The 23,725-nt window shown below is 43.1% G+C and overlaps 1 long non-coding RNA gene across 1 annotated transcript in view; it reads left to right on the top strand.

The window, feature by feature from the left end:
• LOC123002227 (uncharacterized) overlaps nt 1–19,574 on the top strand; it is a 29,707-nt gene extending 10,133 nt beyond the window's left edge. The window contains exon 4 of the long non-coding RNA XR_007190855.2: nt 18,244–19,574. This is a non-coding gene — a long non-coding RNA (uncharacterized LOC123002227). The remainder of the gene's footprint in view (nt 1–18,243) is intronic.
• The last annotated feature ends 4,151 nt before the right edge of the window (nt 19,575–23,725 follow it).

Below are 23,725 nucleotides of genomic sequence, written 5' to 3'. Positions count from 1 at the left end.
GTTCACAGGCAATGGAGGACATTTCAGTTTAATATCTCAACGTATTATTACTGAAACAGAGTTCATGAGATAACCATATGCTAATCGGTCACCTCTCAGATTTCTAAGAGAATCTATAGGTTTCTTTGAATGCTAAGGCATCTTGCCCTCTAAAAGAGGCAGAATGCAGTGTTTCTAAAGCTGGCATAATGTGTGACATGTTTCTGTTACAGTGTTACTTCAACATGTATACACATACATTCCAAGTGCAAACTTTTTGTGTTTATAGCTCTTGATACTATAAGAACTAGTAAATGGAAAGAATATACCAATTTCATACCAGTGATTCAACTGATATTCTAATAACATTCTAAAGAATGCCACTAATTTAATATGGCTGATAATGTTTTCCTGAAACTAATGTACCACTTATAAGGTGAATAGGACACGCTATACTTGGGTTTATATTTTGCACTTGGGAAGACTTTTCTACTGTGCTGTGCGAAGATTTAATTCTCCCATTTATTGTGTTTGAGCTACTGTGAACCCTTGGTTTATAGAATACTTTGGGTCTCCACTTGGCTCGAGTGCCTCCCTTTCACATCCAAACTGCCCTGTTCATTTTTCGTTGGCCACAGCAATTAAAAATTATACTCAGGCACATTTCTATTCTCATGGTATTCGGACAAAAGTATCAGTGTGGCAGGCAGACCCCTAAGATGGCCTCAAGATCCTCCCTTATCTTGGTGTTCACATCTTTGTGTGATCACCTCCCCTTGATTATGGGTTGGACCTGGTGACTGGCTTCTCACTAACAGAATACAGCAAAGATCATGGGATGTCACTTCTGTTTGTGACTTCATGTTGCTAGCACACTCTCTCTTTTGTCTTTTTGGTTTGCTCACCTTGAGAAAGCAAGCTGCCATCATGGAGGGCTCCATGTGGCAAGGAAAGGAGGGGTGGCCTGCCAGCTAGGAACTGACGTCCTCAGTCCCACGGTGCATGAATAACTGACTCTTGCTAACAACCATGTGATTCTGAAAGTGGACCCCTTCCCCACTTGAGCCTTGAAATGACCACAGGCCAGCTGACACCCTGACTGCAGCCTAAAGCAGAGGATCCAGTTGAGATGTGCCCAGATTCCTGACTCACAGAAACTGTGACATGAGAAATAGCTGTTGTTTTAAGCTGCTAAGTTTTGGAGTAATGCGTTATGTAGGAATAGATAATGGATACAATTAGTTTAGTAAATAAGAAATCAAAGTCTTATTTTATGGAAGTGTCTTTCAGCTGATACCTATATGGTGCAGCGTTGCCTGTATAATTGACAAGAGAATTCAGTGTTAACATAATGAAGAGTCAGATGTGAAAAAAAATGTATTTATTTACATTCAAGCATACCTAAATTCTATTGGGAATGTCTATCAACACAGTCAATGTAGTCATACTTTGGCTCATCATATTCATGATCACTTAAAGCCAATTTGTTTGGGGCCACCATTTGCAAGTGCAGGAACTGAAGTGTATATATTGGACCCCTGGAGCCCTGAGACTGTTTAAGTACGAATGCACTAGACGAGCAGACCAGGACTAGAGTGGTAGCAGAGATTTCCACCATCTGATCCCACTTCACTGCGGAGGGTGTCAATACCTCAGTGTAATGCTGGTGGAATCTGTTTATTCTCAATTTACCGTTTTTTTTTTCTTTAATAAAATAGTTTAAATTCTTGGCCTGGAACAGTTTCCTACATTGTATTAGGACAAAGTCTGTGAACAATTATTGATCCCTGGCTAAGATCTCAGTAACTGAACTTTTTCATGTATAAATCTAAAAATTTTTATTAGTGAAGTAGAGATGACATATCAAGTTATGTTAGTTTCAGGTGTACGATGTGGTGATTGGACGATTATATACTTTCTGTAGTGCTTGCCATGCTAACTGTAGTCATCATCTGTCACCAGACCGAGTTATTACAATAGTATTGGCTGTATTTCCTATGCTGTACTTTTCATCCCTGTATAGTTATTTACCTTATAACTGGAAGTTTGTACCTCTTCATCTCCTTCGCCTATTTTGTTCCTGTACCCCACCCCCTCTGGCAACCACGAGTTCGTTCTCTGTATTTATAAATCAGTTTCTGTTTTGTTTGTTTGTTCATTTGTGTTGTTTTTTAGATTCATGTATTGAATTCTTTACAAAATTACTGTTAAGCTCTTTGTGATCCTCAGTGAGGTACAATATGCTTTTCTTGACTTTGTTATTTTCTCCGAGTAAGTGGGGAGCACCAGGGACTCCAGCATTTGGAGTTGGACTCCGGCATTTCATGTTGTAGTGTTTTGTAATCCAGCAACAGGGGCTGGAAAGTTATCTTTATATTTCCTTTCCTATATATGTTTCAGGTCCCTGTGGACCAAAAGCAGGGTACAAGGATCCATGCAGAGCCTCCGTGATATATATAACAAAGAACGGCATTACCAAATACGGCTGTTAGGAAGAGGTATAATGGTGGTACCCGCGAAATATCATGGTATCCCTATTTTTATTCATAGGGACAATCTGCTTTCAGTGCAGAAATCTTTGGGGCAGTTTCCATCAGCTAAAATTGACAGAGTGTCTACAGGGTACAGAAGGAATTAAGGCACACAGCATTCGCATGCAGAAAAGATAGATAGAACGAATACCATGCCCCCAGAAAGGACAGACATCTTTAGAATATAAAATGTCTGAAACATCACAGGAACCTAATTCATATTTGTCAGAAATAATAAATAACAATTAAAGGAGATATAAGAAACAAAATGTTTTTAACAACATATTTGATAAAGGATCTGAAAAGCAAAATTTAACAATTGTCTAAGGAGAAATAGAGAATTTCCAAAAGCAAAATGCTAACTTAGACTAACATAGGGTAATAACTGTGCGGGGCTTGCAAGGGAGGATCAGAAGAGTCTAGACTTTAGGAGAAAAGGAATCTTAGCCTGGTAACTATGTATCTTGGTTTGCCTGGTACACAACTTAGTATATACCTGTTTTTCTGCGATAATCACCGACAGTGTCCTCTTTCACTCTTAAAGTGTCCTGCTTTCAGTGGTAAATTGTAATGTCACTCTCCTCTTAGCAAATGTCTAAGAACTACCATAGAGGCTGTAGGGGATGAATTGTAATGAATATCAAAATCCCACTCTTTAGAATAGCACTGTTCACTAGAAACACAACCCAAGTCATGTAGATAATTTTAAATTTTCTAGTAGTCATATTAAAAAGAAAAAGATGATGTCAATTTTAATAATATATTATATTTAACCCAATATATCAAAAATATTATCTTTTCAACAGGTAGTCATCCTAAGATTATCAATGAGACTTTTTTTCCCAAAATTTTATTTAAATTCTAGATAGTTAACATATTAACGAGACGCTTTACATTCTTTTTCACACACTAAGATTTTGAAATTCAGTGTGCATTTTTTACTTGCAGCACATCTCAATTTACTAGCCACATTTCAAGTGCTCAGTAGACACTGTGGCTAATAACTACTGCATTGGAGCAGTAGGACAGCTATGGAATAGAGAGTTTGTTGAACATAATTCTATCACATCAACTGCATAGCAAACGGTGTGTAGCTTCTATTCCAGGGTATGGTTCAGTCATTCTGGAATCATCTATTGTCATTGTAAAACCAGGTTAAAGACTCCCTCAGCATTAGGATTGTTTCTTCATATTTGGCTTTGCTTTTTTCTACTTTAATTTTCAGTCAGGGTCTTCCTCCCCAAAGGCAATATGGCCATTAGGAGTTCTAGATTTATTCTCCACCAACGTGAAAATGGCTTACTCTTTCTCAGTAGTCTGAGCAAGTGTCTCCACATTGAGTCTGATTTGACCAACCTGGGTCACATGCCCATCCCTGATGGAGTCACTGGCTCAGGGGATGGAAAATTCTGACTGGTCACACACCTGCCCCTGGAGCTCCAGGGGAAGGGTTAAGTTCCATCCAAACATGATGACCAGTGAATGGGGAAAGCCCTTCCCAGTAGAATCCAAGTGCGATTACCAGAAGGGGAATGCATGTTGAGATGACAAAACATTAAAAGGACAGCGGCTCTTTGGAGACCTCAGGAGGAACAGGTACAGCCTAGATAATCCAGGGGCATAGGCAGCCTTGCAGAGTTCTGTAAGAGCAGCCCCCTTCCCTCAACTGCAAGAAGTTTGTTAGAAGCCACCAATGAAATCCCTTCTCCAAATCTCTCTGGCAATGGACTTTGGTTACTCATACAGATTGTGACGTGTGACTAAAAGATCTGGTGTCAGAGCGCCTGGGTGGCTCAGTGGGTTGAGAGTCTGCCTTTGGCTCAGGTCATGATCCTGGGGTCCTGGCATCGAGCCCTGTGTCGGACTCCCTGCTCAGCAGGGAGCCTGCTTCTGCCTCCGCCTGCTGCTCCCCCTGCTTGTGCTCTCTCTCTCTAGCTCTCTCTCTGTGTCAAATAAATAAAATATTTTAAAAAATAAAAATAAAAGATCCGGTGTCAACTTCCAGTGGGAAGATTGTAATGAATGCATTCATTTTGACCCCAAACCAGGGATTCAGAATTTCTGAGGCTGGAAGGAAAACATCTATTATATCCAGGTTTCTTTGGGATCTCTCTCACATTTCCACTCATGTTCCAGAAAGGTCCAGGACATGTGACTATGGATGTTCAATAATCTACACCTTAAGGAATGGAGACTAGTAGCATCCCCAGAGCCCAAAGGGCTAATGGACCCCAGGTTAGCCATAAGAATTTGATGGACTTTGGGGTGTGACATGTAGCTCCTGACCACATTGGGGGTCCTGAAAGTGCTAGTCAGAGCAGCTGGGGAATTCCAGAGCATCATGGACTGCAGGAGTTGGTTAGAACCATAACAGGATAGGATGAGGCTGGGCCAAGAAAGGAGTCATCAAAAGGGTCAGCTGATTCCTACATGATGTATCTAATAAAACAAATACATAAATACAAAAAAAAAAACAACCCCAAAATCTAAAAATATACATAAAAAATAATGGGAGTCCCATTATTTTGGTGCTACCTGAGGCTTCAGAGAGGAAGCCCAGCTCTATTGAGGGCAATCCTGAAGAGGTAGGCCCCCATAGTCTTCAGCCAGCAGGAAATCCCTATGTCATCTGCTGGGACTGAGGACTGGACAAAACTCTCCCATTCACTGAGGTCCGCAGAGTTCAGCGCTTTGCATACTTCCTTCCAGAGAATGCAGCAGTGATGATGAGACGATAGTCACTGAAGAAGTTTTGTGCCACGTGTACTCCTAATTACCACATCCGTGCAAAACTCCCTCGTAAGTCAGTGTAGTGGGGCTGAGAAGCAGAAAGCCTGGGATGGAATCCTGGCCCTGCCTCCCATTAGCTGTGTGATTCTGAGAAAATCCTTAAAATGTTCTGCACCTCAGTTGCTTCCTCTGAGAAATGGGCACAGTGATAATGCTGGTCTTACTTTACAATTCTTGTCTTAGTTCATTTATTTATTCATACACTCTTTAATAGTATCTGCTGTGTGTGTGGCACTGACTGAGGCAGTTCCTGACCTAATAGAGGGGATCAAGTAAGATACTAGATAATATCCCATAAACTTTAAGATGTAATAGACATGTAAATGGTGACCGTGATGCTCACATTATAGTAGTAGTCCAGCTTCTTCTCTCAGACAGCTATTTATCTCCCAACGTCTCCCCAACAGCATGTTGAATATACAACGTCAGCAGTTTTCCCCCTTTGCGGTGGAGGTTACGTTTTCTCTGTCAGTCTAGGCAAGCCTGCTGCAGTGTTTATATTTATAATTGCCCCCGCACAGGCTCCCGGGGGTCTCCAGGGCCAGGCGTGCCAAGGTGGTTAAGAGGCAGCCTCCCTGGCTCTTGTCGCTGTGCAATCATCAGCCCCCAGAACCACACAGGCAAATGTGTCATTGATGTGTAATTAATGAAGAGGGAGTCTAGCCCTGCATTATCACAAACAAATCAAGGCCTTGTCAGCCATGGGGGTGTCAATGGGACTTTTGCTCTTTTAGCAATATTTACTGTTACAAAATGCTGCACAGTCGAGTGGGAAGGGAGTGCCTTTGTGGCACTGGTGACGTCGCTGTTTGCAGCCAGCCAAGGGACAGGCATCAGCTGGATCCTCCGATTAATTCAAGGCTCCACAGGCTGAAGCAGAAGAGGGAGCTGGAGGGAACATTCTTCTGTTTAAAATGTGTGTGCAGATTCCCTGATTGTGAGCTGCTCTTGGTTTCCACGAGCCTAGGGGCTTTTAAGAACTTTTGTTCACTCCAACGATAGGAATTTACTGAGCGTTCTCTGTGTGCAGGTGATAGAATGGGACATGGCTCGTGAGTTCAGGTACTTCACATTCAGTTGATGGGGACTGGGGTTCCCTGCGGCTCAGGCAATCGGAGATGGAAGGAGTCTTAGGGCTCATGTTGTCCAACCCTCTGGGCGGGAATCCTTTCCAGGTGATGACTTGTGAATGTTTACTCATATTTTTCCTGCCATGATTGGACCAATAGAAGAATGGGTCCCAGCATCTAATCCCAGTTCCTCACTTTTAGAGAGAAGACAGAGAGGGGGGCAGAGAAATGAAAGAGGAAAACTGACATCCTTCCTCCACTCTGAAGGCTCAAGGAGAGTGAAAGGCCTGAAAACAACTGGCAAATCCAGAGTAGTCTTCCAGTCTATCTATGGACTAAGATCAACCCTAATTCACGGCCATCAGACCACACGTGGTGGGTCGTCTAGTCCTGGGGCATCCCTCAGCACTGACCCATATCTAAAATCTTATGCACAGCTTTACCTGTCTCTGAACAAAACTCCCTGTCTCTCCAGCCCCTTGCTTCTTCTCTCTCATCATACATATTCTTCAACCTTACCTCTGCTCCCTCCTCCATCCCTCCAGTCATAGCTTTTCTGTCTTTCCTGGGCTATGGTGTATCACTTCAGTCACTGCCTTGCCATGAATGTGCCCAATTATCTCACTCCGTGGGCCTTTTGCTGCAACTTCCCCATACATTTCCCACTTTTGATCAATTTGACCATCTGCTTCTCTGCTCCTGTTCCCAGATGGCTGGATGCTGTAGATAGGGGAAAAGCACATGAGGGTACAGGTGTGGTTTCCAACTTTAGCTAGATTCTCAGTGCTGCTCTGTGATCTTCCTACAAGGTCCTAGTTGGTATCCTCATCTGTTCATCACAGCAGCTCTTATACAACTCCATCCACTCCTCAGATTTATTCTGCGAAGATGGCCTTGCCTTCTCTTATCACACAAGAAGGTAAGGTCATTAGCCACGAACTCTCCCATCTCTCTCCCCTTGCTGCTATAGATTTATTCATGTGACTCATCACAAAGGTGTCTTTGTTTGGGTTCTCGCAAATGATTCCAGTGAGTGTAGTTTATTTGGGAGGTGATCCCAGGAAACATCAGTAGGCGAGTGTGAAGTGGACAGAAAGGAGGGCAGCCAATAAAGGCTGTGTTATCAAGCAAGTTTCCTCTGTAAGTTACAAGTTCAATCCCACTGGGAACTCTGGGAGTCAGCACAGAACATGTGCTTTGAGTTATCCCATTAAGAGAGGAAGGATATTTACACACCCTCTCCCATCCATTTTGACCAGAGGCGCTCCAGGGGTCATTAATTTTTCAGAACTCTAGCCTCATGCAGTTACATTCTCCTGGAAGGGTAAGCCCTTGTACCAGCTGGTAAAACCTTTGAAACTTTGGGTGATCTACCTAACTCTTACATATTCTGTTTTCTCTTCTTAATATATTATTTACCTAGAAATATTAGACCTTTCCCATGAGGTAATGGTTATTTAGTCTTACAGTAAATAAGTAAATATTTTTAGCATAATAAAAATATCATCCTTAATCAAGCACCTGGCTCCCACATTTGAAAGCATGGCTTTCAAGAGACTCGCGTATGTGTGTGTGTGTACATGTGTGTGCACACACATTTGGATGTATTAGAGGTTTACGAAAGACCACCTATGGCTTGATCTTGTTCTGTTGTATCTTCTTTGAGGTAATTAGCCAAATTTTTTGCTATATATTTAATATTGGAGGGAGGCAGATGATGATGATGATGATGATGATGATGATATGATTATGATAAAATATCCCTGAGAAATAAAAAATAAATTGGGAAAGATTTAAAAATATTATCTCCCCACATCTGATCTGTCAGTGTCCCCACTACTTGGCTGTCCATATCGCTGACCATACTGCTGATGGCTGCTGGCCCACATGCTGGCTCTGAAGTTGATGTCCACCAGCATCCCAATGGATGCCCAGAACTGAGGTCACTCACGTCTGGCTAAGTACTTTCTGTTGAACCTGTTGGCACTAAAGCCCCTCCAGCTCTGAGTTCTCCACATCTCTCAAGACTTTAGCATAACCATGCTTTGCTTTTTTTCTACCCTATATTTCCAGCTTTCTGCCCTGAGAATTAGTCATGAACTCCTGTGGCTCAAACTTACCCCTAAGCCTCGGGCTCCCTGCTCAGTGGGGAGTCTGCTTCACCCTCTCCCTCTGTTAGTTCCCCCTATTTGTGCTCTCTCTCACATAAATAAATAAAATCTTTACAAAAATAAAAATAACATGTACTTTGTCATCCCCACATCCACTGGTGTAGAGTTCCATCATCTCCTGCCTGGTCCCAAAAGGGGGCATAAGGAAGCGAAGCACATCACGTAAAGCACTTTGCAGAGTCCTGGTACCTTGTGTATGGTTACCATGGGCTGCCCACCAGGCAGAGCCTCAACGTCTGTCTCCTTTCCATTCTCCAAACTGCTCTAAGGCCTGCTCTAGAATAATCTTTCCAAAACCCTAAATAAATCACATAAAAACCTTCCATGCACCCCAGTGCCTATAGTATAAAGGCTCAACTCCTCAGCACATGGCCAAGACCTCCCACGCATTGGTTTTTGCCTTGCTGTCCAGGCGCATCTCTCACTGCAGCCTCCTTGCCTGTGGTCTGAACATGTGGCCTCACGCAGGCACCTGAGCACATGCGTGCACCATGACTGTGCTGTGCCCTCCCTCCCTTTGCTCCTCCTTCTGCTCTGCATGCACTTTCCCCTGCTATATGCCCAGTGACTCCAGACTGCTTTAGAAGCTGGGCTCAGGCCCCTCTTCTCTGGAGCTCCTGTGTTCTCCCAGACAGGGGGTCACTATGCCTTTCTCGGGCCTCGTAAAAGGTGGATGAGGTGAGCAGCAACCACATAGGTGGCTGTAGGGGACTAATGATAGAAGATGATAGGGAACATGTAACCATTCCTGATGCAGAATCAATCCTTGATGCATGTTAACTTTCTAAATGAGCACTTTAGAGACCTCTACCATGAAGATCATAACCCATGGTTGTTATTAATGTGCACAATTCCCAGTGCCTACCAGATGTGAACTGTTTTATTCACCTTTATGTCTCCAGTACTTAGTATTATGTTAAATAAATGAAGGAAGGAAACCTATCATTGCTACAAGCCAACACTTAACCTAGAGATCCGTAGGTCAAAAAAATACTCCTTAATTATTTCACTTAATCCTTAAGTCCTTAAATTAGGGCTATGAAACTATTCCGTATGATACTACAATGGTGGATACATGGTCTTAGACATTTGTCAAAACTCATAGACTTCACTACCAAGAGTGAACCCTAACGTAAACTATGGACATTAGTTAATAATAACATATCAGTAATGAGGCATCAATTGTAACAAATGTGGTACATGAATGTAAGATGTTAATCACAGGAAAAACAGGGTGAAGGAAGGGTGAGGGGTATGGGAACTCTACTTGCTGTTCAGTTGTTGTCTAAATGAACACTGCTCTGGAAAGTCATCTCTACTAATTAAAAAAAGTTTGCTTCATGCAACAGTGAGGGCTAGTGGATGGTATTACTTGAAAATCAGAGAAAGTGGTGTGAATGATCCAAGGTCACACAGTGAAATCAGTCCGAGATGGGACTGAAGTCTTCTTATACTGCACTTTCCATAGTTAGTACTGGATGAATTTTAATGTCCTTTTTTTTTTTTTGGTGAGGGATCAGGCAACCTCATCATTGATATTCTCCTTTTGGCACTTTCGAAAGTAAGTCTTAGGTGGAGTGGAGTTTATTAGGGGCTGTATAAGAATACCCTTCACAAGACTAATTTAGAGTCTTTATGACTCAGTAGAGGCTGTCAATCCTAAGTTATTTGACGTTTAATTCCTGCTGATGTAAATTTTATATGACAAATAGTTTCATTTAATTGTGTCACCTCTGGCTTATATACACCATAAAAGGTTTCAGTTTTAACAGCCAGCAACAAAAGAGTCCTGGATGAAAGGAATAATGTCGAGAAAACTTGCAAGGGCACGGCTGGCTGGGGAAGGCGGGTGGCTCTGTGGGTGGGGAGATCTCTGGAGGGAGGCCGGCTTGGGGCAGAAGTTTACCTGTAGCTGTGTTTGTGCTGAGCACCTGGACTGGGATGGGTCCTACTTCCTCTTGAGATTTTGACTGATATACCTTCCTTCTGGAAGTGAGTTCCATATCCCCACCCCTTCTCTGGCTCATCCATTCCACCCATGGATTTCCCACAAAGAGTACTTGCTTTGTGAAAGCTCTGGCATGCACGAATAACAATTTCATAATAATTCCACGGAAATTCCCTAACTTTGTATCTTTGTTTCTCTACAGAAAATCACTCTGCTTAGGGATGATGGCATGACTGAATCCCACTAAATATTGGCAAGTGCTGACTTGTATCTATGTATCGACAAACTATTTATTGAGCATCTACTGTATGCCAGGCTCTGTGGTAGTACGGTGGAAAATGAGTGGTCTCTGTTCTGAAGAAGCTTGCAGCTTACTGGGAAAATCCACTCTATCTATATAAAGAGACAATAGTCTAAGGGATATATGGATGCAGTATTTTATGGTTTATTGAGGACTTTCATGTGTCCATTGCAACAACACTCTCTAGGGGAGTACAGAGCGTATTTCTCCCATTTTATTGGTGATGACTCTGAGACCCATGGTGTGACAGCTGGACTTTCCCTTCCCAGATCTGGTGCCCTGTTCTCATTACACTTTGTGCACAGGCTTCTATACACACACCACAAAGCCTCCCAATGGAAGATGAGTTCTTCCAAGATGTTAATAACACAAAATAGATGCTACTCCTGTGTATGCCATTGTTGACAATGCCTTGGTCTTGATGGTGGGCATTTTGTACATTTCTAACTATAAGGAAATCAAAGTAGAGAGTGGCTAATATAGGTTCATCCTACATAATAAAATATTTGTTAATATCCCCCTAACCAAATGTGTATTTTATTAGGGTACACTATATAGGAGATAGTTCTCATTTTGAGTCTAATATGCCTCCACAGTATCAACCATGCTTATTTTTAAAAAAAGATTTTATTTATTTATTTGACAGAGAGAGAGAGAGAGAGAGAGAGTGAGAGTGCACGCGTGGGAGCAAGAGAGCACAGAAGCTGGGGGAGGGGCCAAGGGAGAAGGAGAAGCAGACTCCCCGCTGAGCACAGAGCCTGAAATCTTGAGCTGAGTTCCAGGCCTATGCTTAACCACTTAATGTGAAAGATGTGATACCTGGCAGATCTTTGAGAATGACAATCATTACTTATTCCAGATATCTCTCATTTACTCCACATCATCCACTCTTCACACTTCTCTGTACTTTCCTACCCTGCCCTCTGCCTGGAGAGGGTGCCCTACATGAACTGTATCAGTGGGCTCTCAGTGCCCTAAGGAAGAGTTGTCCTGTTGGATTTGGCCAAGGGGGTCCCTGCAGGAAATCAGAGGGAGGGAAGTGGGCAGGGCCACAGGCTTAACCTCTGTGAGATCATCTTGGCCTGGCTCCACTGCTCCTCTGTAGGATGGCTTTCTCTCCTTCCTTCATCTTCCTCTCTGTGTCCCATTAAGTCTAGGGGAAGCAACAACTATTTAAAAGAAGATACTCCTATTTTTTTAAAAAAGATTTTATTTATTTATTAGAGAGAGAGAGAGACAGAGAGAACACGCACAAGCAGGGGGAGGGGCAGAGGGAGAGGGAGAAGCAGATTCCCTGCCAAGAGGGAAGCCCACAGGGCTCCACGTGGGACTCAACCCTAGGACTTTAGTGGACGTGACCTGAGCAGATCGTGACCTGAGCTGAAGTCAGATGCTTAACTGACTGAACCACCCAGGTGCCCCCCACCCGCAGTGAGCCACTCAGGCACACCTCCTATTGACAAAGGAAGCACCTTATTTGTAAACAATCCCTCTTTCAACCCTTCTTAAATTATCTGTAGATTATCCTAATCTGAGTGTGCCTTTTGTTTCCAATTGGGACACTATTATCTGTGGGGACCCTTAAAGAGTCCATGCACCCTGAAATGTCCGTGCTCCACACACCTGCCTCTCTCTGGCTTATCCCTCCTAATAATAGACATTTTGTAAAGTAAAAATAAGCACAGTGAACTTAGAAAGAAAACCCAGGCCATATGAGGGCTAGAAAAAGTACAGGCGGTGTAAATGATGGGGTGGTAGTGGAGGTTGACAGGGCTGGAGGAGAGAAAGGGCAAGCTCCTAGCGAGAAGTCTCTGTTTCTTGTCTTTGAGTGACTTACAGTGTCCTCAGGGGGCATTTTGAGATACACAGAAAAAATTAGTTTCAGAGGTAGAATTTAGTGATTCATCAGTTGCATATAACACCCAGTGCTCATTGCATCAAGTGCCCTCCTTAATGTCCATCACCCAGTTACCCCATCTCCTACCCATCTCCCTTCCAGCAACCCTCAGTTTGTTTCCTATGATTAAGAATCTCTTATGGTTTTTCTCGCTCTCAATTTTCATCTTATTTTATTTTTTTTCCCTTCCCCTATATTCATCTGTTTTGTTTCTTAAATTCCACATATGACTGAAATCATATGGTATTTGTCTTTCTCTAACTGACTTATTTCACTTAGCATAATACCCTCCAGTTCCATCCATGTCCTTGGAAATAGCAAGATTTCATTCTTTTTGATGGCTGAGTAACATTCCATTGTATATATACCACATCTTCTTTATCCACTCATCTATCATAAAAGTCATATACAAAAACTCCGCAGTGAATATCATCCTCAACAGGGATGAACTGAGAGCTTTTCCCCCAAGGGCAGAAACACGATAGGGATGCCTACTCTCATCACTGTTACTCAACATAGTATCAGAAGTCCTAGCCTCAGCTATCAGACAACAAATAGTTAACGTTTGCTGCAGAGTTTCTGACTCACTGGGAGAAGAGGAAAAATCTAGACTGACTCTTTGAACTCAGCCCAAACATGGCTCTTTCTGGTAGGTAGCTGGGGGTACAGCCTGACTTCTGCCTTTCATGAAACCCAGGAGTCCCTAAGTGCCCATCACAGTCTTGGCTTAATCTTGGTTTTCTGCTCCTTTATGTGGGAGTTTATATGGGTGTCATCTGTTTTGATGGGCTTCGCTCCATAAGGTGAGCTTATGAGCTTTGCAAAAATAGCCTTGTTTTTAGTACCCTTTGGTTCCTCAGTTTATCATTCTTGTTTTATCTGTTTGGCCTGTGACCTTTTTTTTCTCCTTGGTGTGGCCTGATGAAAACAAGTGAACATTTCCTGACAAGTTTCAGCCCAGAGTTTACAGCTTCTGGTATGTTTCAGATTATTCTATGCTCTGAAGCTGCAGCAGTGTGAGAGGCCTGTTTGTCATGATGATTTGGGCACTGGCTGAAAAGCTTCTGCCCTCTGTGTGCCCAGAGACAGAAGCGCCCAAAGAACCCGAGTCCAGACTCAAGGTCCCCATGTCTGTTTGACGGGAAAAGAGCTTCCCAACGTTGAGTCTGGCATAAAGGACCCTTTGTCCTTAGATGAGACTAACTTGCAGAATACATCAAACCATTATTTGGCTATCGTCACCTCCATCACCGATTTGTTTATAACGTTTATAACAAAACACCTTGGAGGTGTTTTAACAGGACAGGCCACTTCTGACAAAAGGACAGAAGCCAGGGAAGATCCTGGATGTGCCTGCGAGGGGAGCGTGTGCTATGCCGCCACAGCTGGGGGTTCTGGGAACTCAAGAAAGTGGCTCAACACACTCCCGTTTGGTTCTGACTGTGGTGGTGGTGCTTGGAAAGAAGAAGCTTGCAAAGGTGAAGTGAGCTTGGGAAAATCATCACAGATCTTTGTTGACAATCTTGATCTGACAGCGTTGGGTTATTCACCAATATCAGCCAATCAATGCAAGGGGCTGTGGAGAGAAACCCAGTGTGGGAGGGGCAGAGCTGAGATTCCCAATGAATGTTCCTTTCATCACCAGCCCACTTGACAGGGTGGGGTGGAGGGGTTCCAGCACACACACACACACACACACACACACACACACACACACACACACAACTGAAGAGATATTGGATGGTATAATGATTTTTCCTTTCACAGAACAAAAATGAGTCCCTCATATCTTTTCACTAGGTGGTGAGTTGCCTCAAGCGGTGGTTCTCAAATCGTTACGTGGGCTCAGTGGATCTAGGAGTGGGGTCAAAATTTATCTTCAAGTGTTAGAGGCATAATCCATTGCATATTCATAGAAGAAAAAAAAAGATATAGTTGCTTTTTAAATATCCACACTAATTAGACTAACTTTCTCACAGGCTCGAGAGTGTTCTTTATACACCTCTGATTCCAAACCTCTTTTTCCAGTTTTTCCTTTCCTGTCTAATGTCACAAATCCAGCTCACATTCTGCCTTCTCTACCTTTTCTTCTTCTAAGCATACAAGTTGATGTTCCTTCAGCTCTAATTATCTTGTTCTGACTATGCTCCAGTTTGTTCATTTCCTTCTTCAAGTGTGATGCTCAAATTTAACACAATACATCAGATGTGGTCAAATTTGTATTAGCTAAAAATAAAACAACAATTATTTCCCAACTTTCAATATCGTGTTTCTCTTGATGCCATTGACGACGGCAGCCACAACCCACAATGAGTTCTTTATCCCCTAAAACTTCTGGGTCTTTTCTCTTAAGCTGCTGCTGGGCCATAATCTTACCCCAGCCTTTTTGTGCAGTAGACTATTTAGAGGCAACTGTAGGACTTTACATTTATCTTTGTAAAAAAGACATCTTGTAAGATTCAGCTCATCACCCTAGCCTGCTAAGAGACATTTGAAACTGGATTACAAGAAATTAATTTTCTTTTCAGCCTAATGTCATTCATGCAGTTGATGTGCACAGCTGGGAATTGATAAAAATGTTGAAAAAGACATAACCGAAGACATACTCAAGTCCAGGACGACTGTGCTGATGCCAAGAGCTCTTGTCCCAAGCCTAGTACAGGCCCACAGGAACCCAAGGATCACTCAACTCCAGTCTGCTCCCAACATTAAGCTTCCAGGGACTCCTCTCCTTGAGTCTTCTGCTGTCCATCCTGACCATCTTCTCTGTCCTCTGAGCCTTCGCTCCTGGAAAGGACTGGAATGTCTGCTTTCTAAGCTGTACCCTTCCTTGCAGATGGCCACATGACTCAAGCCCATGTTAATTAATGTCTCCTATTCCTGGACCACTCTTTAGCCCTGGTTTGTATTTCTCATTACTAAAATAATTATTACAATGACAATAGTTAATATTGCTTGAGCCTTTAATAATATGTACCTGGCACTATACTGAGTGTATTACACACATGATCTAATTTATCTTCCCAGTATGTCTATGTGCTGTTATTATTGCCCAGTTCTATAAAGGAGAAATCTGAGGCTTAGAGACTCTAAGTTACTTGTTCAAGCTCACCGTGGTGTGTCGTGGCGTGAATGCAGATCTATCTGAGTCTTTACAAGTCTCCCCCGTTTGGGTTGAAAAGTCTTTGAGGGTGGAGACTGGTTTTAAATTTCTGTTTTCTGCCCAACAGACATAGCTCACAGAGCACTGATAGTGAATATACTGTGGTGCTTAAAATGTATGTATTGAATTAAAGAGTAAATTAATGAATGGAACAGGTGCTTTACAATATTCTTTTTCCTCCTGATATTATGCCAACATCTGGAGACTTTTTTAAATCTAAGAGAGATGACAATATAGACTTGTCTAGAATACTGCCTGTCTTAATTTGCTGGAGCTGTCAAAAAGCACCACCTACTGGGGGGGGGGGCTTACACAACAGAAGTTCATTTTCTCATGATTCTGGAGGCTAGAAGTTCAAGATCCAAGTGTTGGCAAGGTTGGTTTTTTTCTGAGGCCTCTGCCCTTGGCTCGTAGAAGGCTGTCTTCCCCCTGTGTCTTCACATGGTCTTCCTTCTGTGTGCGTCTGTGTCCTAATCTCTTCTAAGGAGACTGGTCATGTTGGATTAGACCCACTCAAGATTAGACCCATTATCACCTCTTTAAAAACCATATTTCCATATATACAGTGGAATATTACTCAGCTATCAAAAAGAACGATTTCTCAACATTTGCTGCAACATGGACGGCACTGGAGGAGATAATGCTAAGTGAAATAAGTCAAGCAGAGAAAGACAATTATCATATGGTTTCTCTCCTCTATGGAACATAAGAACTAGGATGATCAGTAGGAGAAGAAAGGGATAAAGAAAGAGGGGTAATCAGAAGGGGGAATGAAGCATGAGAGACTATGGACTCTGAGAAACAAACTGAGGGCTGCAGAGGGGAGGGGGGTGGGGGAATGGGATAGGCTGGTGATGGGTAGTAAGGAGGGCACGTGTTGCATGGTGCACTGGGTGTTATATGCAACTAATGAATCATCAAACTTTACATCAAAAACCAGGGATGTACTGTATGGTGACAAACATAATATAATAAAAAATATTATAATTTAAAAAATTAATAAAAGTTTTCTTGATGTTCAAAAAAAACCCCCATATTTCCAAATATAGTCACGTTCTGAGGTTCTGGGGGTTAGGATTTCAATATATGCATTTGGGGAGGACACAATTGAGCCTATAACACTAACAAACAGAATTCAATGAACATCATGAAGGTTCCAGGATGTGTATTCTTCTTGGACTCTCTCACCAAGTTAGTGCTAATAGATTTGCTATAAGCTAGAGGAAAAATCAATCTTCCCTCTGGACATATTTTTCTCAGCAGTTTGATCTTTTCTTCTTTATCAAGTCAAAAGTATTTTAGATATTTGGGGGTCTCTGTTCCTTTTCTAAAAGTAATATCAATGAAGTTAATAGGGTGAAATAGGGTAAGTCTATTGAATGAGAAGAATCTAAGAGGCGAATTTTTTGCTGCATATTGTTTCCTTAATTTGGCTCTCTTTGCATATTTTACTTAGAAGCATTTAAAGTTAACATTTGACAAAGTTGACATGTGAGATGTTGAAAAGTGATTTTGGTATAGGCATGACTAGATTTTTATTGTCACTCTATTATCAGCTGCCAGGTTGAACCTTGTTTCTTCTTACTCTGTCATGTGTCGATGCCACTCACATATTCAGAGGCTGTCAATGTTTTGTGATTTCAAGGGTGCCCAGGGAACGAGGGCTGCTCTCTTACTCTGAAACTCCAACCTGTTACCTTAACTTTGATTCCAGTTAAAGCACAAATTCCCTGGGAGGGTTCTGCTAAGAATTAATCTTAGGCTGCTCATAGAGCTCTGGAATCTAGTCAGTTGTGTTTCTCATGGTTTCTTCATGGCTTGCTTTGTGAACAATCAGTTCATAGTCACTTAATTTTCTCTTTTAAGACAGCCACAGAACACTGTGATTTATCCCATGGGATTTAGTGTCTCAGGGCCATCCTGTTGACCAGGATGGGACTTGTGTGTGGAAGGAGTTAGAGTTGCTTCATAGTGTGTTTGGGAAGCTCCCCTGCATCTTTCTGATTTGTATCTGGCACTGCCCAACCCCTCCCAGAGAATACCTGAAAAATGGGAATTCAGACTCTTCCTGAGTCCCCAGCTTCCCAGTATTTCATAAAGAAAGTCTCCCTACTTAGGTCAGATGCAGCCATACAATATTCTTAAGTTGAGTCCAAAGATGCTTGCCGTTGGCCTCAGTTCTGGCACTACATAGAATAAACCATCCTAACAGCTTTTTTTTTTCTTATTCTATTTTCTGTTTTGCTGTTTTTCTTTTGCTGGGAAGCAGCATATGTCTCAGTCAGCTGAGATTCAGACCATGACCTCCCTTACAAACAAAAATAAATACTGCCTTTCTTAGACTTCTTCCTCCTTCACATCTGCCCTTGACATTCTTTTAATGTATATTTCAGATGGAGGACTACATGGCCTGTGTGTTTGAGAAAGCGGCAGCTGATGCAGATCCCTGACACCTGGAAACCTGCTGGGTGCACCAGACAGGGCGTGTTCTGCTGAGCTTGATGGGTTTTCTGCTCACCTTTTGGAAATTGGAGAATGCCATGGTTTCAGGGGAGGCTGTGAGAAGACACCTGGTGAGACGTCCAGGAAGGGCCTTGTGATTATTCAACGTCGGCCTGCCTGTCTACAATTCAAAAGTGCTGTAGATGGCAGGAAACCAGAGATCTTCAGCATGAAGAAGCACAGACTTACATTTTTGTGTAGAAGGAGGTGAATGGTTAACTGCGACCAGAGGCAGAGGTGACTTGGGAAACTTCAGTGCGTATTTGCATCTCAAACAGGCCTTGGAAATATATGTACTTATAGCATTTTGTGCATTCTAAACTTATTGTAATTAGAGTAAATGGCATGCATTTCTGATACGCTCAGGATCGTGGGGGTGGGGGGACAAGGATATTCCCTGGCAAGCAGTTGCCAGCTGATGTCACCCACTGAACATCTTGTAGGAAATGCAGCGCCCTACCCAAGATTTCTGTGAATTCCTGGGAGTCCCTTTGTCATGGGCACTTGAATCAGAGCACCTGTGCCCCTGAGCCCTCACCCTTCTTCATTCTCATTTCTCTGTTCCGTTTCTTCTGTTTTATGCTTATCCAGCTCGAGAGCTCAGCACTTTCCCCTTGCCTTCCCCCCAAATCATGCACACAAAGCACTTAAAAATGTCGCAGATTTTATGTAAGTGCTGCAGAGCAGAGAAGATAATTTATAGTAACATAAATAAATTTAAGTGGGTGATGAGATGTCCTTGTTCTTAAAAGCTCTTCAGTTACCCTGTCACTGGGAATTTCTGACTGGTCACTTTCCTGTGGAGTGAACCATCTGCCATATTTCTTTGCCTTTCTTTCTTCCTTTCCCATCCCCCACCCTCAAGTTACCCTAATTCTTGTTCATTTCTATCAGTTTGATCCACCATCATCTTCTAAACTATGGCCTCACTTACCATACTCAAAGGGGCTTTCCTACACAGTTTAGACTCTCTATAGAATAAACCTAAACACAGATAATTCCCTTATGGGAACTCTCTAAATTTCCCTGATATACTGAACAGTATTTATTGTAAAGTTGTGTGGCTGCTGGTGCTAGAGTGGCTGATGTACTGGTCTCCCTCTAGAGCAGGAGCTCCGTTAGAGCTGAGACCTTCCGTGTCATTACCTGTGTGTGTGCAGCCCCTCATGGGTCCCTTAACAAAAGGGATGCTTGGGGTGTATTAAAACTGACTTGGCTATGACAGAATTGTTGAATCATTATATTGTACACCTTAAACTAATGTAACACTGTATGTTAATTATACTTCAATTTAAAAAAAGGACAAAAGACTGACTTGGTCATTGTTCTCTCTCTGGGTCTGCATGGTGGTTATGCATAGTGTGTTCACTTTGTAATAATTATTTGAGCTGCACACTTAAAAATTGTTCATCCTTTTGTTTGTATTACATTTCAATCAATATGCTTTTTAGGAAGTGGCTTGCACAAGATGACACCATTGTTAAGGGACAGGCTTGGGTCTGTGGACTCCCAGTGAGGGGTGTCTGGCTCAAATCGAGTTGCTTCTCCAGACTGTAGTGGGTTGGCTTCCTTCTCTAAGGATGCGGGACTCTCTGTGAAAGAAACAAAGTTTGTCTTGCCTCCCTACATCTCTCCTCTGTGTGCACCCATGAGCCCCCTGAGCCTCACCTTTGAAGCCCCAGAGGCTGGCATGTCCTTTGTTAACAAAGACTCTGTTCACATCCAATTCTCCTTCAGCAAGCAACACTCATCTGGTTTCTTGTCTCAGGATCATTTTTGGGGGGTAGGGGTTTATTCTACCCCCCAAGATTGACAGGATAGGGCTGGAGTCTCTGGTTAGGGGGGCCAGGGGCTGTAGACAGAATGTTATTACCAGAGGCTGCTCTCTCTTCCACCTCAGATAGGGTTCTCAAACTTGGCTGCACTTGAATCACCCAGGCAATTTTAGAGACTGCAGAGCCTTGGGCCTCCATTTCTCCATCCCCTGAGAGTGCCTTCTGTAACTGGTCTGGGCACACAGGTTTAAAATCTCCCCAAGTGATTCTATGTATAGCCAAGGTCAGTGGCCACTGATTCTGAATTAATCACCAGCAGGACCTGTTAAACGATGAGGGTCTCAGCTGGAAACGAGGACCAAGATGCTGAGATGTAGCGTCTGATCCATGGCTCTACCTGGGATGAATAATCAGAGATTCTTGCTGTATCACATCATAATTATTTTGCACCTCCTGTTGAATCTCCACCCATGGCCCAAATTAGGCTGAGTAGCTTATAGCAGAGAAGGCTACTTGAGATGCACACACTGATCCTCTTTTTCTTTTGCTATTTTGGTTTAAGCAGCTTCTAGCCAGATTTTGGTTAGTCACAGGTGAGCTGGGCAGGAAACAGCCTCACTGGGCTGGGTGGGAAGGGAGAGATGTGGGATGCATGAGACAAGGATGCCAAACGAAAGCAAGTGGGCTGTACAGGAAGGTCGCAGTGAAGGCTCAAAGTACAAAGACCAAACGGCATGGAAGGTCGGCTCTGGAAAATCTACATAAGGCACAGTGAAAGTAAGTCAAGAGGACAGTCGAACACTCAGGAAGTCATGAGTAAGTGGTATCTATCCATTATGATGGGTGTTACTTTTAAGGTGGGAGGACAGCTCCCCAGAGATGGTGGCACTTCGTGTCCAGAGTGCACACGGAATCAGAGCAGGGCCACCATATTAGAGAGGAAGAGGCGCAGTGCAGAAGCTATGCATCCAGGATGATTCAGGAGGGACACAGGGCAGGTGAGCACACCTTGTGAGTGGATATTCCTGGGCTTAGCTGGTCCTTCAAGCCAGATATCAACCTAAGACCGTGGGGGTTGAGGCTAACCTTGGGGCTCATCTGATCAGACTCATCTGATCCTGCAGCTGCCGCTGCTCACCACACTGTGTTTGACACTGTTGTGACAAGGCCAGGGCCGGCCTGCTGCTGAGGGCCACCAACTACAGAAGCTGGAAAAGCACCAGAAGGTGGGAAAGACGTAGATCTTGTTAGCTCTTGGGCCTCAACTTCGTTGGCTCCTTTTCCCTTCTTTTACCTTGTTTCCTAGTTGTTACATAGTCTACCTGTCATCTGGAAGCTAGACTGCCTTTTAGGTGGCCATGTCTGTCTCGGGCATCGGAAGTATGATCCTGTGCTCATCACACACATGTCAGGTGTCGAACTTCATTAGGTGCTCATCATGCCCTCTGGGGTCACTGCAGACTTGTCAGGGAAAGGCTGATGTGCTTGTCTGTGGATTTTTCTGGTAGGTTTCTAGGCTTATCTACTGACCTGCCCCTTATAGCTTTCACTCAGCTGTGTCAGCCACCAATCCCCAACTTGGCTTGTGGTTCTGTGGGCTTTCTCTTTTCTCTTCCTCACCCCACTCCCAAATCCTCATTCATGCTCTGGAAGAACTATGCTTTTCCTTCTGAGACCAGCCTATAAACACGTCTTCTAAGAAGCCATTCCATATTCTCCCAGTAGCAATTGCCTTTCCTCTGCCTTCTCAGCACAGACTGTTGGTCTTCATCATCCTACTTGTTACAAGGTGCTCTGAGGCCAACATTTAGTAGGCATTTATGTTGTTATTCCTAGAACTATTAGTACTACAATGTTACTGATGGTGGTTACATTGTGCTAAACTATTTACTACCTATTAGTCTCATTCATTCCCCTCAAAAATTCTATCAGGTGGGTACTGTTTTTTTTTTTTTTTTTTTTTTAAGATTTTATATCTCTGTTTGAGAGAGAGAGAGAGATATCAAGATAGATCATGAGCAGGGGGAGGGATAGAGGGAGAAGCAGACTCCCCACTGAGCAGGGAACCCAAAGCAGGACTCAATCGCAGGACCCTGGGTTCATGATCTGAGCCAAAGGCAGACACTTAACTGACTGAGTCACCCAGGCACCCAGGCAGGTACTGTTTTAAGTCTTATTTTACAGATGAGTAAACCGAGTTTTAAAGATTAAGTGGGTACAGGGGCACCTGGGTGGCTCCGTTGGTTAAGCGTCTGACTCTTGATTTTGGCTCAGGTCATGATCTCAGGTCTGTGAGATTGAGCCTTACATCGGGCTCTGTGCTCACCTGGGAGTCTGCTTGAGATTCTCTCTCCCTCTGCCCCTCCCCCACTCATGCTCGCTCTCTCTCTCTCAAAATAAATAAATTAATCTTTAAAACAAAAGATTAAGTGGATACAGATATGGGATATCAAACCAGACAGTCTTTACTTGTCTACCTCACTGGCCCGGGAGGTCATGAGATACAGGAATATGTTTTATGAGGCTCGTGAGTATCTTTTTGTACCCACCAGAGTACCTACTATTGCTGTTTCTGCATGGCACTATGACCTTGCTTCTGAATATGCGTAATGTTTATTGGATTGCTTTGTTTGACTTATGTAAATGAAACATGCAGACTTAGGAAAATGCAGTGATCAATAGCTCCAGTGAAAATGTTTACTCATTTAAATGTAAAATGTATAGTTTTGATCATTAGAGCCAAGGCTGCCTCTGGGGTGTATGGAGCTGAGCAAATATTTTCTGTGGGGTTTCTGTCTGGATAAACACTTTGAGTCACCCCAAATCAGCATGGCAGCTCCATTCTTGCAGGTCAGTCTTGTGCAATTCCATTAAAGGAAAACTACCTTGGAGAGTGGGAACACTCTGGTCCAGAAGGGAACTGGAGTTCAGATGGAGTCCATCCGACCCAATGTCCCCAATCTAGCTGCCCTGATCTGGCCCTCATGGTGTCAGTCACCAGAAGGGGACTTAGGAAATATAGCGGAAGATGCTCCAAAGCACGGGAGTGCCTGGAGGGGACACAGCTGAATCCTGCTGGCCTGGGTCTTAAGTGTGATACTGGCTGGAAATATATAATAGGAAAATAATGGTTCAGATAATTGCAATAGAAGGCTTGATAGGCATATCCCAAACTCTGTACTGGGTAGCTATTTAATATATCTCAAGGTAACTTGGGATTGTAACCCTAAGTTTATAATTGATTTCTTGCTTTCTCACTCATAAACTATGTGACTGGCCCAGCGGCTAAGTTCTCTGCACCTGTTTCCTCATGAATGTAATGGACAGTGATGGCACCCTGCCAGTCTCATGTGCAGAGGTGCTGTTATCATCATAATAGCCTGCATTTATGAACCACTGTGTGCCAGGTACTCTTCTAAATGCATTACATGGATTAACTCGTTTACCAAAACTCGGCCCCAGGCGGTCTGCATCTGACACTTATTCTTACATATAGGCCATATCACCTCTCATGAAAGGTAGGAGGAGGTACAAACAAAATATCTTTTCTCAGTATACTGCCCCCTCTTCCTTACCCTCTTTACTTTCCTCTGTGATT

This window comes from Ursus arctos, unplaced genomic scaffold, assembly GCF_023065955.2.
Source record: "Ursus arctos isolate Adak ecotype North America unplaced genomic scaffold, UrsArc2.0 scaffold_8, whole genome shotgun sequence".
NCBI classification, from domain to species: Eukaryota; Metazoa; Chordata; class Mammalia; order Carnivora; family Ursidae; genus Ursus; species Ursus arctos.
This window is presented reverse-complemented; position numbering and strand designations above follow the sequence as displayed.